Here is a 17,295-nt window from a genome sequence, read left to right as displayed (position 1 = left end):
ACATTTAAAGAATATATATATATATATATATATATATATATATATATATATATATACAAACGATCTCCTCGTGCAACATTTATCTGTGAATAAACGGCCTGATATGGAGAAGTTACGAAAAAAAAAATGAACACCTTTTTCCTCTTATCTTAGTTAAATCTTACAAATACTAATCAACATCTACATCTCTCCAAAATTATTCATCTCCTGTTGATGGTGGGGATGTGGGTGAAAAATAGTATCTTGGGGGTTCTTTGTTAGTAGTAGCACCGTCTGATGTTGGAGTGTTTATTACTTACTTAGTACCTTAAACATATGCAGAGACATCAATTCTGATTAAGTGGATTCATTTGTAAAAGCTATACCGTTCTCAATCTATTTCACCAGTGCTTTGAATTTAAACATTGAGCTACGTTATTTTGCATGGCTTTTTAATACCTTCATGCATTACTGTTCATAACTTTAATATCACTTACTTCGATGAGAAATAACCTTGCAATTGTTGTGAAATGTACAATTGATTCATCCCATTTATTCATGATATTCATGACTGCTGTTAATGTGATTATACATCACAATTATCTATGTTTAAACGCACAGCATCCCGTCAGAGTAAGGATAAATATTAAAAACACAAATGTGCATGTTATATACCAGACAGACAAACAAAGACACTCTTACACACATACATGTACACATGCACTGATATGCACACACTATTTATTCAAGCATATATTTAGTATCAGATCTGCTTTTACCCGATTTATACATATTTTTCTAAATTGTAATGAAAAACCCAAATGTGCTGTGACAATTTACCCCAAGAGGACGGGGATGGGGGGGGGGGGGGGGCGGTGTTCTAACAAAAGTTTAGATTTGTTGATTCCGTTTGTTAGTAATGTTTGCTTGACTGACAAAATTGTTTACTATTTCCAATCAATAAAGGGTCAAAGCTATTCTGACAGAGAAATTGAAATAAATGTTTTTTTTTGTGTGTGTGTGTGTGTGTGTGTGTGTGTTTGGTTAATAGACCTCCAAACTAGACCCGGTCTCCCCTACAACAACAACAACAACAACAACAACTACTACTACTACTACTACTACTACTACTACCACTACTACTACTATCTACTACAACTATTGATACTACTACTAGTATCACAAAAACAACAACAACTACTACTACTATTACTACTACTACTACTATTATTACTCTTACTACTACTATTACTACTACTACTACTGCTACTACTACTACTACTACTACTACTACTTGACGGATGCATCCAAGATCGAGTACACAATATGTCTTGGCAAATATGTGTTTGCCATCACTGCTCGCATGCATGTCGGCTATTTCTTGTTCAATACCTCTGGCAATGCAATCACTGTAATCCAAATGTCTTCTTCTGCAGGGTGGTCTCATGTGACTGTGCATCACAAGACCAACAGAAAGTTACATACATTGATTTTGTGCCAGGACTCAAGACAGCACCCGATGACATGGGGTCAGCCTAGTCAGTCATGAGTTTTTCAAGTAAAAAAACAAAAAAAAAAAAACAAAAAAAAAAAACGTACTAGCAAACACTGATAATAAAACACAATGGATTAGGCCTATTTATACGTTGGTACTGTCATTAATCAGTTATGGTGAAGCTGGAGATCATAAGATTAATGGAAATCGTGTTTTGCAGTTTGTTGAGAATACTTCTGCTTAGAATTTAATATAAGTTTATCTTAGGGTCCCTTTTTCATTTCTCTAAATATATACACTCTTTACATTTCAGCTCTAATAACTTTTGAAAAGTTGATACTACTGCACTGAAAGTTGGCATCAGTCTTGTGTTATCAAGTTAACCTGATAATCACTCTTTTTGTGCTGCTGCAGGAGTTTAAGTCCTTATTCACCTTTTTTTTTTCATCATTCATTGCACAGCTGTAGCAAGGCCCGGTATTAGATAAAAGCGTTTGAATAGGCCCCATACAACCCTAACAGGCTCTAGACACTTTTTTCATAGTACTTTTTTTTTGTTCAAATGTGAGGTAGATAAGAAGACTCAATTTCAATTGATTCTTACATTATTCAAAGCTTAAACTTTGTTTGTTGTTGTTGTTGTTGTTTTGTATGGTTTTGTTTTTTTTTTTTTACAATAATTATGTCCATAACTTAGAATTGATGTCTAGCGACTTTTGTGTTGGTTTGGTGGTACAGGGTCACATAATGTTTGTGAAAGAGATCAAGATGATATAACATATGGCCTTATTACGTGAAAAATAAATAAGGATTTTCGAAATAATATCTCCCGGCTCAACCAACCATTTTTTTTTTTAATATAGCCATGTCAACAATGATATTAAACTTTTATAACGAGTAATAAAGGAAAAGAAACAGACGTTTTTATGAACAATCATAGCGTTTTGGTGTATTCATAGATTGATGATAATCACTTTCATAAAGAACTTAATCACAGAGAATGTATATTGAGCTATTTGACGTTCCGAACTTCAGAGAAAGACTGAGGTAAACAAAATGTTATGGGAAAACTTTTTTTTCATATGTTTATTATACTCATGGCGTATTTTGACTCAACACATCCACTTACACACCCACTTACACACACACACGAAAACACACACACACACAAACACATACAGAGAGGCAAATGCCGCATATAAGTTGAACTTTATGTATTTTTAATATCATTATTATTATCATCATCATTGTTATTATCCATAATATCAACCAAATAGTATTCCTCATGAATACGCCTACAAACAAACACTTCGGCTTAAACGTTCATAAGAAGGGTTTACTAAAGTGCCTCCATAGTTACACACATGTTATCAAGTACTAGTAGACATTGTCAGTTTATCACAAAATATACTGACATCAATAATATCTGTTTTGACAAGTTGGCACTTCGCTTATTGATGCTCTTAGCAAAATATTTCACACAAACACACACACACACACACACAATATTTTGTGCTCGACTCACTGATTCCCTGAAAAAAAAACGGTATGTTATTGTGTGAATTTGTGAAAAAATGCGGGATTTCATTTTTACAAAAATATTACAAAGTATATTACATACTATTATACAGCCGAAAGTGTCTCATGTAAACATTGCATGTATGTGTCATTGAATTCATGTGTCTTTGCCTCAATGGTGAACTGATTTCATGTGTTGATATAATGATATTATGTTCTTTGTTTGTTGCAATCGTTTGAATTGTGAGGAAATAACTTGGCATCAACTTGATATTACAAAAAATGAAAATAACACGTAGAATAAACAATTTTACAAAGCATTGGGAGCGCAGTCGATTCGAAATCATACATTTTGCCTATTAATCAATAGTTGATCTAGAAAGCTGAAAGGTTTTGTTATGCAGTTGACATCTTCTTTCATATCGACATTCATTTTCATATAGGGCCTTCATGATCTGATGCACGCTAACCCTTTGTTCGCGGAAGCCTTGCTTATTATGTGATAGTTCCTACTCTCCCTTTATCTCTCACCTCATTCTTTTTCCTTCTCCGTCTTTGCCTCATTATATCAATCTGCAGGCTAGATAATACATTGCTAGTGTTTGCTTGTTTCATATCAAACCACGACACCACCATCCCCCGCCTTTTATGTTCGAACCGGTTTGGACCGGCTCAATCTAGAAATAATGTATTGTATTCATCCTTGGTCTAATACGCTTCAAGATAATATTTCATGATTTGGCAGACGTGCTTATTTGTTCACATACAAGCCAGAGACACATAAGCTGTACATACAAAAAAAAAAAGAATTGTATTTTCCAATCATTGTTGGTGATAAAATGTCTTCATTGCCCCCAAGGTAGTTCTGGCTCTACTGAATCCACCATGATGTAGAGTCTGCTGGTGTTTGGCAACGATCCCATGTAGCTTCCCATGCTTAATATCATGATCATTTAAATATACACACCATCTTTTATACTAGATATTGTTATAGGCTATTGTCGATACCAAATCGAAAGACAATTATAGAGACTGTTCTATTCGGATAGTTTGAAGTAACATTTAGGGAGGCTGTATGAAAGTCTTAAGAAAGAGAATCATGGCTTTCTTGAAAAGACATCCTATTAATCAGTGATATTCTGTATATGAAGAGCTTGCAACCAAAAGGCGCTAAATCCATTCCGGCTACTTTCGAGTAAATTGATGTTTTTTAATTACACATATTACAGCTTGTTTATTCATTAGGTCTATGCTCCTAGTGGAAGAGCCATCACAGTAGGTAACAAAAATGCACATTAAAAAAATCCTGCACACACCATTTATTTTTTATGAATTTTTATATTTCAGATTTTTTCGGATTTAGCGCCTTTTGGAAGAAATCATGGATTTAGCGCCTTTTGGAAGAAATACTTTTGAGTTGTTCAATAACATTGGTATTAGGGAATGTCATTAATGTACAATCCAGGTAAATACTAGAGAACTGCATAAATTTACATCAAAGTAGCCACACATACCCACACACACACACCCACACACACACACACCCACCCAAACACACACCCACATACACATACACACACAAATGCACCAAAACACACACACATCAAAATGTGAAATCTTTCCCAGCATGCTGCTTTTAATTTTACTCATAATAGCAGCATACTGTACACCTATTCATTATACATTCCACACATGCAAAATACAACTGCAGCAGCAGCAACAACAAATAAAATAACAACTACTAACACTTTGCACTGAATATCATGAAGTCTATACAGAAGGTACAGTGACTCAAGGAAAGTGAGGACTTGCAGAGATTGTGAAATCATGTTGACTGATAGTATTTACTTCAGGTGAAAATAAAATACAGGTTGTCATGCAGAAATCTGACTGCAACAGACATGAAAACAAATCACTATGATAAGCCCTCACATTGTATGCTTTACCTATTAATACTAAGAAAGCATTGCAAGGCTTTGCTGGAGGCTTTTTGATTTGGACTAACCAAACATCTGTTTAAAAAAATTGTCAATTTGCTAAAACTGTAGTACTTATTAAGAAGGCAACAGATGCACATGAAAGCACATCTGTGGACAAAACTCTTTGTTTATACGTAAGTCAACAGCAATAAGACCTACATCTAGGCATATGTACTGTGAATCACATTGTCTTTTTTTGTCTTCTTACCATGTTCATTTCTGAAAAGTAAAAATTGAGTCATTTACAGCCAAAACCGGAGGTTTACCGCATGAAATGCATACCATCAAGTCCATGGCAGAATATCTCAACTAGTTAAAGTGCCTGCCCTAGGAATCATAATGTCTTGCCATAAGCTCGAGTCAGAGTTCTGTTCATCATTGGTGGCCACTGTTGCTTCATCCTCATTGCCAGAGGTGTCCACTGTATTCAATATCAAGGAAGTCATTCAAAGCACTGGACACTTGGTTAGTCCCTCGCCGAATTCCTGTCCATCGCCTAAATGCAAGCAATATCACCTTGATGTTGTTTTCCAGGGATGTTTTCTCCTCCTCTCAGCTTAAGTTTAATGATGTCAAAAACACACAGCCACTCGAAGTACGTTGCACCTACCGGCGTACTCAAGAAAGCTTGATTCAGCATTCAATGAGATTAAGACCACTGTGATGGTTCCGTTGTCTGGTTCAGTATGCATGAGCTCAGAAATGACCGATAAGCTCTGTGATTTCTCGCAATCCTCTGATTCACGAAATCTTGGCCTTTCATGTACTGCTATGAATGCATCCTGTCACCCTCCTGGTATAAGGCATGGTAAATGTCATCGATGTGCGCTTCTTCTTCTTCTTGCGTATGAGGCAGCGGCAGCTAAATAACGTCCCTCAGTTGTTGTAGCCAAGTTACAGTCTCAGGAGTAGGGTGTGTCGGGTCCATGTTGTCAGGAGGGCGGAGATCAGGGCACTCACTCAAGATGTGTTGAGCAGTCTGTTCTCGTGCATCACACTGGCAGGCTGCTGACGGGCGTAGCCCCCACCGATGCATGGCTGCGTTGAAACGCCCAACTCGGGTTCGAATCCGATTTAATGACACCCACTCCCTCCTTGGGAGGTTTGCTCCTGGGGGGACAGATGTATTGGGCGTGACGAGGAGTTGGGCAGGTCGTTGGGTGTCTTGCCAGCTCAGTGACACTTGCTGCTTGCAGATATACTGTAGGTTGTATGACTTCCAAGGATGATTTGCCATTAACCTGAATTGGGAGAAGAATAAGAGAATTCAATCAAAAGTAATTAATACTGTTGGCTTAGAATATCTGTCCACGAGTAGCAAACACAACCTCAAACTTCCAATTTTGATATATTTCTCAATAGCTTCTAGACAGCCATAGTGATTTGGAGCAATACTTACTCTACTAAAAGACCAAAAAGAAAGGGACTAGTTTGATTTACAGATTTTTTAACATAATTTTTTAATGTTTAATATAACCATTAAAAAAAAAAACACACTAATGCAATATCAGGATTATAAGATCCATCAGTGAATATTAGACAGGCTCTAATTCTATCATTACCAGGGCAATGCACCCGTGCTGCATAGACCAACTCGAACAGTTAGAAAAGTAGGTAACCAGGTCATTACCATGGCAACACAGCATAGGCAGTACTGTATAGACTGACTTGAATAGTTACACGCTGTAGATCTACAGAAAACTTAACTGAGAAAATGAGTCAAGGTAACTTCATTTATTGATCACAGTTCCTTCAACAGATAATTAGTGACATGAGTACTTGTGAAATGGACCCCACCACTGTCTCTCTATCATCAGTACTAAATAATACGGCAGCTTACCTGTTACATCCCCACCATGTGGTGTTCAATATGGTGCTTTCTTGCACAATACAGGGCTAATACTGAGGAATGTGGCCCCACCAAACGACACTTTAATATGCATGATTGATACAGCAACAGGACCAGTTTCCACTGCATACAATGTAGCAATACACTTCATTTGGCATACTCGTGAAGTAGGCCCCACCACTGCGTGTCAGTACTAATACTACAGCGGCTCGCCTGTTTATACTCGTGAATCCAGCCCCACCGTGTGGCGTTCATCGGTACATAAGCACGGCGTTGGGGCTTTCTTCCATAGTATAATACTTGTGAATGCGGCCCCACCAAACGGTGTTTACGAGCAATTGATACAGAGGCGGGGCCAATTTCCACAGCATACTCCTCCCTTTCTCCCATTTTTTTTTTTTTTTTTTTTTTTTTGGTCTTCATGTTTTATTCTTGGAAAGACTCCCTAATGTCCCTCGACTAATTCAACAGCCAATTCAACTATAAGTACAACCCTAAGCTAACCTTAAACCCTAACCCCAACCTAACCTTGCTTAATTGCTAAATGCACGAGTGCAAGCACACTGCTGTGGGGCCGATTTCACGATTTTGCCCTTCATTCTATCCTTGCAAAGACTTCCTCATGACCCTTGATTATTCTTACCATAGGTATACAACCCTACGCTAAACTAACAGCATACTTGTTAAATAGGCCCCACCACTGCATGTCAGTATTGGTTCACAGCGGCTCGCCTGTTTATACACACGCAGCCCTGTTGCTGTAAGTCCACCCTATGTTAGTAACGTAGTAGTAATTTACCTTGCTTGGCATTACATTGCATCGCCGAAAAGTATCCTGTTTATACACACACAGCCCTGTTGCTGTAAGTCCACCCTATACATTAGTAGTAGGCCTACTGGTAATTTACCTTGCTTGGTATTGCATCGCCGAAAAGTACCGGTAAATTTACCCTGTTTATACACACGCAGCCCTGTTGCTGTGGAGTGTAAGTCCACCCTATAAATATCTGGTAGTAGCTACTAGTAGGGGCCTATAGGCCTAGTAGTAAATTTACCTTGCTTGGTATTGCATCGTCGAGCAGAACCCGTAGATCAAGAGGTTTAATTTACTGAAACTTATTATATAGTACTAACATTTAATAGAGCTCTAACGTTAGAGCTCTACACTACAGCCTTGTACAGGTAAACATTTAGCTGGTAGCCAACACGTAAAATAAAATTTTACATAATTTACATTGATGCACGACGACAAGCCCTGTTTGTGGTGCCGGTGCATGGTGGGGCCCATTTCACGATTTTCCCCAGCGGATTATTGATCCCAGTGAATGATTGATTATAAAATGTGTAATAAAACCCAAATTTGACATTCTACGTTGCTCATAAATCAACTCAACATGTTCGAAGTAGGGTATGATGCCCATCTCGGTCCCAACACCAAGACGCACATATGGGACTGACTTAATCTGGGCGTTGTACAGATAAGTAAACTCACCTTTCACAGCTGTATTTCCACTGCTTAGCCTTACATTTCTTCAACACTGCATCATTTTTCCACTTTTCGTACCACTTTTTAGATCACCGGCAGTCTTGGGTCTTTCATCCATTATGAAACTGTCATGTACTTTCGACTGATAGCCATGGTTCTGTACAGCACTACAGACAACAGTGTTAGTGATCTATGACCGTGAAGAATTGCCATTGAACTATGTAGTGCAGTATCGCTGCATGTAATAGTACGTGTTGCATGTTCTCATTGGTCAGAGCACCCCTAGCTGGCGTGCTCTGACCAATCAGAGACCGGAATAGAGAAATTGGATATCCCCAGTCGAAATAGAATAGTTTATAAATAGAGAGAAAATATAACAAAAATAGACCCCAAAAATATATTTTCTTACTATTTCCACACCTGAAAAAATATGGAGAAAATAGTTTGAAAATATATTGAAAATAGTAAGAAAAATAGAATAAAAATATATTTTTACCTTATATGTTTTGGAACATAAAAATAGACTAAAAATAGACATGAAAATAGTCAAAAAATAGATATGAAAATAGTAAAAAAATAGTCCAAGAAAGGATTATTCTCCCGTCCAAAATAGGAAAAAAATAGCCTAGAAATAGCCTGAAAATCAGTGAAAAAAAGCAAAAAAATATATTTTCTTACTATTTCCTTGATTTGAAAAATAGTGAGAAAATAGCTCAGAAATATAATGGAAATAGTAAGAAAAATAGGTTAAAAATATATTTTTACCTTATATGTTTTGGAACATAAAAATAGACAAAAAATAGACAAGAAAATAGTCAAAAAATAGACCAAGAAAGGATTATTCTCCCGTCCAAAATTGGAAAAAAAATAGCTTAGAAATAGCCTGAAAATCAGTGAAAAATAGCAAAAAAATATATTTTGAACATATTTTTTCCAGAAAATAAAAATAGCTTCGCTCTAAAAAATATGACAATAAAGTAAAGAAAAAAAGTGAGAGTACAAGATAAAGAAAAAAAGTGAGAGTACAAGATACATGTACCATACAAATACCACATTATTTCCCAAGAATTGCAAAAATGTAGGTTTAAACAAATCAAAGAAGACAGTGTACTGAACCTCAGTAAACAAATACAACGTTGTAAGACAAAGAATGCACATTTGTTCGAGTTAATTACTTATGACAATTAAAAAGTAGGTTTATTGCTTCATGTAAAGCACGGTGGTTGTACATACGGCTTACTGTACTGCCAGTCACATGATTTAGAGATATGATAACACCTACAAAATTCTAAATTGAATGTCAAATACACGTTTGTACAGTGAAATTTTGACATGTTTCATGTACATAAAAATACAGATGTATGTAGCTTAGATAATACATGAAAGCTTTGGACTTCAGTGACACCAGGAGCACTGAACAACAGGGCCTACCTATGGGGGTGGGGAACGAAACAACATTAAAACCATATCTTGCAACCTAACAGTCCTGAAATGAGAGCATGTATGCACACTTAGATGAAAGCTGTTCTTGCACTTCTAATGTCCAAGACTATAGGCAGGAAGCTCCAGCACAACTTCTGTTGGACGCTTTGCAGGAGGTCTGATACAGCTTGGGTAGTGTGCCGTAGCTTTGTCATTGTAGAGCGTTGGGATGCCCTTTCGCAACCGAGAGTCATGAGAATTTTCTTGTTGAAGATTGTTCCTGCAATGAATAGAACATTTATTCAATGCACTATTATCATCTAATAACAGTAGTTCTTGCACAGGATAGATACCATGCAACAAACATGTAAAGAATGGGATTAGATTGCTACAACTATTGGTCATTTCATCACTCTGAGGTGCATGTGAGATGCTGTTCAAAGACACAGTGTACATTGTACTTTTAAAGTTTTTAAAAGAATTTACAGTCATTTTAACTTCTATGTGTCACATATAGGCGAAGCCCATTACATTCAACGCTCCATATCATGTTTTGTGCACAAATTGTCTTTAGTAAAATGTAGTTTGATGTTTTTCAATATTTGCACGCATGCATCACTTTCACCTGTTGATTACATTTTATTTTGAGCATGTTGCCAATATTCGACTTCTTTTGAGGATGTTGCTCGTAGCATGCTGCTGGTTTTTGAGGATGTTGCACAAACATTTTTGGTATGTTGCAGACAATATGCTCAAACCCCTCACGGGCCACCCTATAGGTTGAACAAAAACAAAAATAATAACAATAAAAGAGGAATACCTTCCCCTTGATGACATGGAGAAGCCGAGAAAAAAGCAGGACATCAGAGCATCGACTTCTTCGCCGAAGAATTCAGCTAGGAGGATGCCATACACGTATTGACGTTAATCAGCGCTGCATACATGTACTATGCAGATGTACCGGCACCGGGTACCCAAGAAAGGAATGAACAGCATGATCGACGGTCATTTTTCACAGATGGACTTCAAGTCTTCTATCGATGCATCAGCCAGTCAATCTATCATTGATTCTGATGAATAAGAAACAACAACAAAATAATGTTAGAGTTCTATCTCTTAAAATTTTGTTATAACCAAACAAATATAGACGTCTATAAACAACAAAAAAGAAATACACAGAGATGATGACTTGATGAGGCTGCACCTGAATTTTTACTTTGGTCTTTGTTATATCTAAAAATAAGTTGTAACACTTGTTACAACCGTGTTCGATAACACTCAAGACTAGAACAGGAGTCATTGTTTTCTAAAGTGTCAGTGTAGGTCTAACGCGGTAGCCAATTTAAAACTACGTGGCTAGCTCTAACGTTAACCGTGGGCATTATTCCTTTCTAAATTCTGGCATTCTGCAAATGAAATGCAAATGGTTTCCAATTTGGAATCAGTTCAGACTTTCAATTAAAGATCACATGTACACGAAGTTGTAGGACCTTGTGAATAAAGTTCCCAACGTTAGGCCTAACATGTTAGTTTTGTCTACCAAGATGAGTTATTAATGCTCTAACACTCTTTCACACAGTTTCACGTTGCTATAAATGGTTCTGTAACTCAACTGTTAAGTTTAACGGTCTTAATTTCTAACAAGGTTAAGTTGTCTGGATCTAACGTTAAACTTGTTAGATTCTAACATACGATAGTTACGGTTAGAATCTAACACTAACATTTTACTTTGTTATATGACGAATACCGTACATACTGTCTGCGCAGGTCTAGAAATCCATAGTAAGTAAAAATAATTTCTTTTTGTCAGTATACACACAGCGGGATGAAAAGTAATTAAGCCAAACCCAAAGTAAAAAGTTTGCTGTGCAGTGCAATTTCGATCCCCGTTGGTTCTAACGTTAGAGCCGTGATTATCAGGGCATTCACTGTGTGGTCAGGCCGATGGGTGTGAGAGCTAAACCTTGCAGATCGAGAGCTCGGAAAGGATCGAGCGAGCAGGGCAGCCATTGCAAATCTTTACTTTGCTGCTATTTTTAGCTACCTAACGGTAAGTGTTTAAGATACTATACTGGACTAGAGTTCTACTGTATGTACTACGTAGGTCTTCTAGTTCTATTAAAAGTTGAATTCACCAACCTTTTTCGAGTAGAGTCCAAAAGGAGCAGTTCCTGATCTTATTCTCTTGCGTCGTTTGCATGCCATTTCACAAATATTCTAGGCCCTTATTGTACTGTAAAGAGCAACTAAGCTTGTGTTGTACACGTCCGTTCGGCCGCCGCAGTTTGAAATGAACGGCGCAAATCAAATAACGGCGCGATACGATATGCGCATGATAAACCGCTCACTGTCTAACGGCCATCAGCGACAACAACAACAACACGCGCACGGACATCTTACTCCTGTTTATGATCACAATAATTTGTTGTCATTAATTTTGGGCGCTAAATTGTAAAAATATACGTTGTGATACCAAATATTATTAATGATTTGTATTAATATTTTTTTATGCTCAATATATTTTCGTAAAGATTTTCTCCGTAATCTTTTGTACGAACGAGCCTCATATCCGGATCTCCTTTTCATCGTACATAATACACGCCGATGAATCGCATTCAGAGTCCCAGACAGTTTTCTATTGTTCTGTGTACACGGGGAACGGGATACAATGAGTTACTACGTGCTTATTTTCAAGAGTCTGTGATCTTGTTCAAGGTTTTTACATGCTTTATTCCGTAGTGAATAGACGTTGCATTTTATGATTTTCGTAAATCAACAAAGTGAAGCCGCATTATGCTTGCAATGGTAAGATTACTGTCTGATAATAATCCCGCCTGTTGAAACCACAGTATTCCACACGGTTGATGCAGTCACGTTCGATGTCTGGATGGCCGTCATGACTTGCATAATGACCATCAAAATATGACTTTTCGCATTCATTTTTGTGATAAACATCATTGAATAATTATAATCCTAGTAGATTGATTTATAAATAAATTTTGCCGACAACTTTGTTTACGTTATTGTGACATATACTAGGGTCTGGCTTGATAAACTTTCAATAACCCGATCTTCCATTCATGTGTGTAGCAATAGGATTACATACGCTGTACAAAAACCGCTAATCGCATACTTTATACAAGTATTGTTTGCTCACTTCGCAATGTACTTATACACGTACGCATGAATGCAATGTGGCATTCAAAGGATCAGGGGGTGTTTCATAAAGGCCGTTTGTCAGCGCTCTGACAAACGTTGATGAAACACGTACCATCCAGGGGGTGAATTCATCAACGCTTGTCAGCGCCGACAATTGTCGGCACTGCATGACCAGTGTCAGCAAAATCCTTGGTTTTGATTGGCTGAGATGCTCTGCATGGTCACCGTGACTGTTACTAATTATGGTGATACTACTGATAGTGTGATTCAAGTTGTCAGCGCTGACAAACGTTGATGAAACACTCCCCAGGTGTGATCGAGCGTGAGAGTTTGTCAGCCGATTTTGCAAATACCGGTACTGTAGGTTAGACCCTTTCTATGTAAAAAAAAAAAAAAAAAATTGAATGTGTGTATAGCAAAAAATAGCTAAAAAATAGTGCAGGAACAAAAAGTGAAGGAGATGAGAGAGCAAAAAATAGCAAGAAAATAATGTAATCGTCTTTTAAATATAATTAGAGACAAAAAATAGTTAAAAAATAGTACATGAAATTCAAGGAAAATAGCAGAAAATTAGTGGTATCCAAAAAATAGTTTAAAAATAGTACATGAAGGGGAAGAAAATTTGAAATAGCTAAAAAATAGAGCTATTTTTCCACTATTTGTGAATGAAAATAGTAAAAAAATAGTCCACCTAGTTGGGAAGGTGGGAAAAATAGCAGAAAAATAGTGTGATTTTTAGACTATTTTCAAAGAAAATAGGCAAAAAATATATCATGAAATGATGAAATAGCAAAAAAATATATGGAAAATAGTGGAAAAATATATTTTTCCGCTGGCCAAAATGACTGGGGATAGCGCCTTTTGGTTGAAAGCAAAAATGGATTTAACGCCTTTTGGTTGAAAGCGTGAATTTCATGCTTGATTTTTTCATATTTCCTAAAACAATTTTGATTAAATTTTTAGTGCTTTATGTGCACATGACAAAGATCTGTTCGAATCATGCGAAAGATGGAGTTCCATAAAAATTGGATTTAGCGCCTTTTGGAAGCAAGCTCTTCATATAGCTTTATGCAATGGACTTTAACCGGGGTTTTTTCCTGGTAGTTGGGGTTCTATTTTCTTCTGTAAGTTGCCGCCCAAAATTGCTATTTCACGTCAGTACTTCCTTGTTTCTACCCTCGCAAATGATATTTGTTATTACGTGCTTACATATACGAACGTTTTGCCTCACCATAGGTCCGCGCCTACAAATGCTTTCGTCCGTCCTTCAGTTCGCTGTTTGTTAGAGCAATAGCCCCTTTAATGTAATAGATAACATTAAAGCAACGGACACACACGCACTCAAGATGCAGTAAACATATATATATATATATATATATATATATATATATATATATATATATGTATATGTATATATATGTGACCGTCACCTCAAAACGAACATAAAGTCGCACACACTGATTTTGCGTGAGGACTGACAATAAGTGAAATGGGTCAACCTAGCCGAAATTGACTTTTTCATATTTTCTGAAAGAGCGGGTCTTCTCTTACATTATGCTAAAATTTGGTATCATAAAACGGGCAGGAAAGTGTGTTTTTTAGCAGTCCACACTCTTCAGTTTCAACTCTAATAACTTTTGAAAGGATAGTCCTACTGCTTTGAAAGTTGGCATTAGTCATGGACAGTACGTGTTAATGAGGCATGCTAAATTTCAGCTTAATTTGATAATCTCTTCATTGTTGTTACTCTGGTGGTTTACTTCCTTTTTTGTCCCATTCATCGCACAGCCAGCACGGTTTGGTAAAGATTAAACGCTTGAATAGACACTGTACTTTAGAGCCTCTTTTCTCAGTTCACACTTTTCCTGAGTTTGTGCTTTCTTTCCAATATTTAGATAGGTTAGGAGAGTCCCTTTGATTTGAGTTAAACATCATTTTAAAGCCTAAAGTCTGCTCTTTCAGAATATGGTCTTAACTAAAAATGCATGTCTGGCGACTTTTTGTTTGTTTTGAGGTGCAGGGTCACATATATATATATATATAATATATATATATATATATATATATATATATGACCGTGCATTATAAAAAGAAACAAAAAGTTGCACACACTGATTTTGTGCGAGGACTGAAAATAGGTGAAATTGGTCAACCCAGCCGATCTTGACTTTTTCATATTTTCTGAAAGACCAAGTCTCCTTTTACATTATGCTAAAATTAGGGATCATAAAGCGGAGAGAAAAGTGTGTTTCTTAGCAATTTATCTTGGAACATTTTAGGTAGAATAGTGTGATTAGGTCTGTCTTTAGAGTCCCCTTTTCATTTCTTTAAAAAAACCTTTTACACACTCTTCATTGTCAACTCTTATAACTTTTGAAGGATGATGCTACTATTTTGAAGTTAGCAATAATTATGGACAGAATGTGTTAATAAGGCATGCTGAATTTCAAGTTAATCTGATAATCCCTTCATTGTTGAAAATCCGGCAGTTGACACCCTGTTTTTGTCCTATTCATCGCACAGCAAGCACGGCTTGGTAAAGATTAAGCGCTTGAATAGAAACTGTACTTCAGAGCCTCTTTTCACAGTTCACAGTTTTTCTGAGTGTCTGCTTTATTTCAAATACTTAGATATTTAGTTAGGAGAGTCCATTTGATTTGAATTATACATCATTGTAAAGCTTAAATTCTGTTATTTCAGAATATGCTCTTATCTAAAATATCATGTCTGGCGACCTTTTTGTTTTGTGGTGCAGGGTCACAAATATGTATATATATATATATAAATATATATATATATATATATATATATATATACATATATATATATATGTAGAGAGAGAGAGAGAGAGAGAGAGAGAGATTTGTATTTATACATATACATTGCCTGTGTGTAACTTAAATGAATGACGAATTTAATGATTAAAGTTTACCTAATTGGATTCTTTTGGTCAAATTCTTCTTGCGGAACATCTCTTAGCCTTTTACAACCACAATCATTCCATTAGCGCCGTAAAGTATAAATGGTTACTTTAATAATACAAGCATAGAAACAAATATATAAATATATTTGTGTGTTTGTGTGTGTGTGTGTGTGTGTGTGTGTGTGTGTGTGTGTGTGAAAGAGAGTTGGGCACAGTACCACGCCCAGTGACATAAAAAAAAAAAAAAAACGTGTCTGTAATACATGACAAATGGCGTATACATAGAATGACTCATTCTGGTGACTCACACGTACGGCTAAGGATGTTCGACCTTGCAAGTGCACAACACATGGTGCATTGTGGGCCAAATAAAGAGGAATGTAGACTTAAAATGGTGCACGGCTTCAAAATAGATGCTAAATGCAACAGTTAGTGCATACAGTTGTATGAAATATTGTATATTGTAAGGAATTTATTCCACGACATTAAGTAAGTTGCGCATGAGCTTATGCTCTATTACCACCTGTGCATTTGATTTTTGTCACAGTACAAATGGAAAAAAAAATAGAAAAGCATATCTCAAAAGAATGCACTATTTTAAGGTATTCGTTTCCATTTTTTATGTAAAGTTGGAAAGTCATACCAAGTGACACATGTACTAAAATGCTATATGAATAGCAAACAAACAAGAAAAATGTGGCACAAAAAACAACAACACACGTATGTAATAAAGAAAAAAGAGGAGCAATATTTAGTGTTTATAATATCACAAAATGTAAATTGGAGGTACTTGTGTTATGGCTACATGGTTTGACACCTGGACATGGTGGGCCTATCATGTAAGCGGCATACTTTCAGTGTTACTGGAAGATGGTCTCTTAACATCGGAGCTATGTCGTTACCGGTTTTGGCGTTCTGCTAGTGAGCAATATTGGATGAATTGATTGGTAATAAGGAAAATAATTCATGTTGACTTGTGACAAATGCTATTCTTCTTTTTTTTTTTAATTCCGTAATGTTCACTTAGGTGTCAGTAAAGAATTCATTGAAAAAAAAAAATGGAACAAAATATTGCGGATTCAATATTGATGTACGATATCAAAATACTCGTATTACATTTAAAATATTTATAATACCCTTCTCGGAAGAACGAAGAACAAAGAAGAACGAAGAACTTGATATGTTCTACTTGTAAATGGGAACAACCTTTGTATAGCCCTTGTGAAGTGCAAGGTAGGAGTAGTATCACATTAAGATATGTTGTGTTACTTTAAATTTTGAACTGATATATGTTATATAAATAAAATAATTAATAGGGATGTGTTTTTGAATAAGCAACTACGTAAGATGAAACAGGATTGTAAAGGTTTGTTTCATAAAGAAGAGTTAGATGGAAATGCGCATTTTTCGATGAATGTTAGATTAGTCATTAAATTTGAAATGAAGTAAAAAGGATGAAAGGAAAAAATAAAGAGAAACCGAAAT

General features: G+C 36.2%; 1 long non-coding RNA gene across 1 annotated transcript; it reads right to left on the bottom strand.

Moving 5' to 3' along the window:
- Positions 1-9,502: 9,502 nt before the first annotated feature.
- LOC140230204 (uncharacterized) lies at positions 9,503-12,066 on the bottom strand. The gene is made up of 3 exons (XR_011901367.1): positions 11,868-12,066; positions 10,549-10,798; positions 9,503-10,008 (listed from the first exon to the last, which is right to left on the bottom strand). It is a non-coding gene; the product is annotated as an uncharacterized lncRNA (long non-coding RNA).
- Positions 12,067-17,295: the final 5,229 nt, after the last annotated feature.

The sequence above is a fragment of the Diadema setosum genome, chromosome 6 (assembly GCF_964275005.1).
Source record: "Diadema setosum chromosome 6, eeDiaSeto1, whole genome shotgun sequence".
NCBI lineage: Eukaryota > Metazoa > Echinodermata > Echinoidea > Diadematoida > Diadematidae > Diadema > Diadema setosum.
The sequence above is the reverse complement of the archived record's forward strand: the minus strand, read 5'-3'. Positions and strand labels throughout refer to the sequence as shown.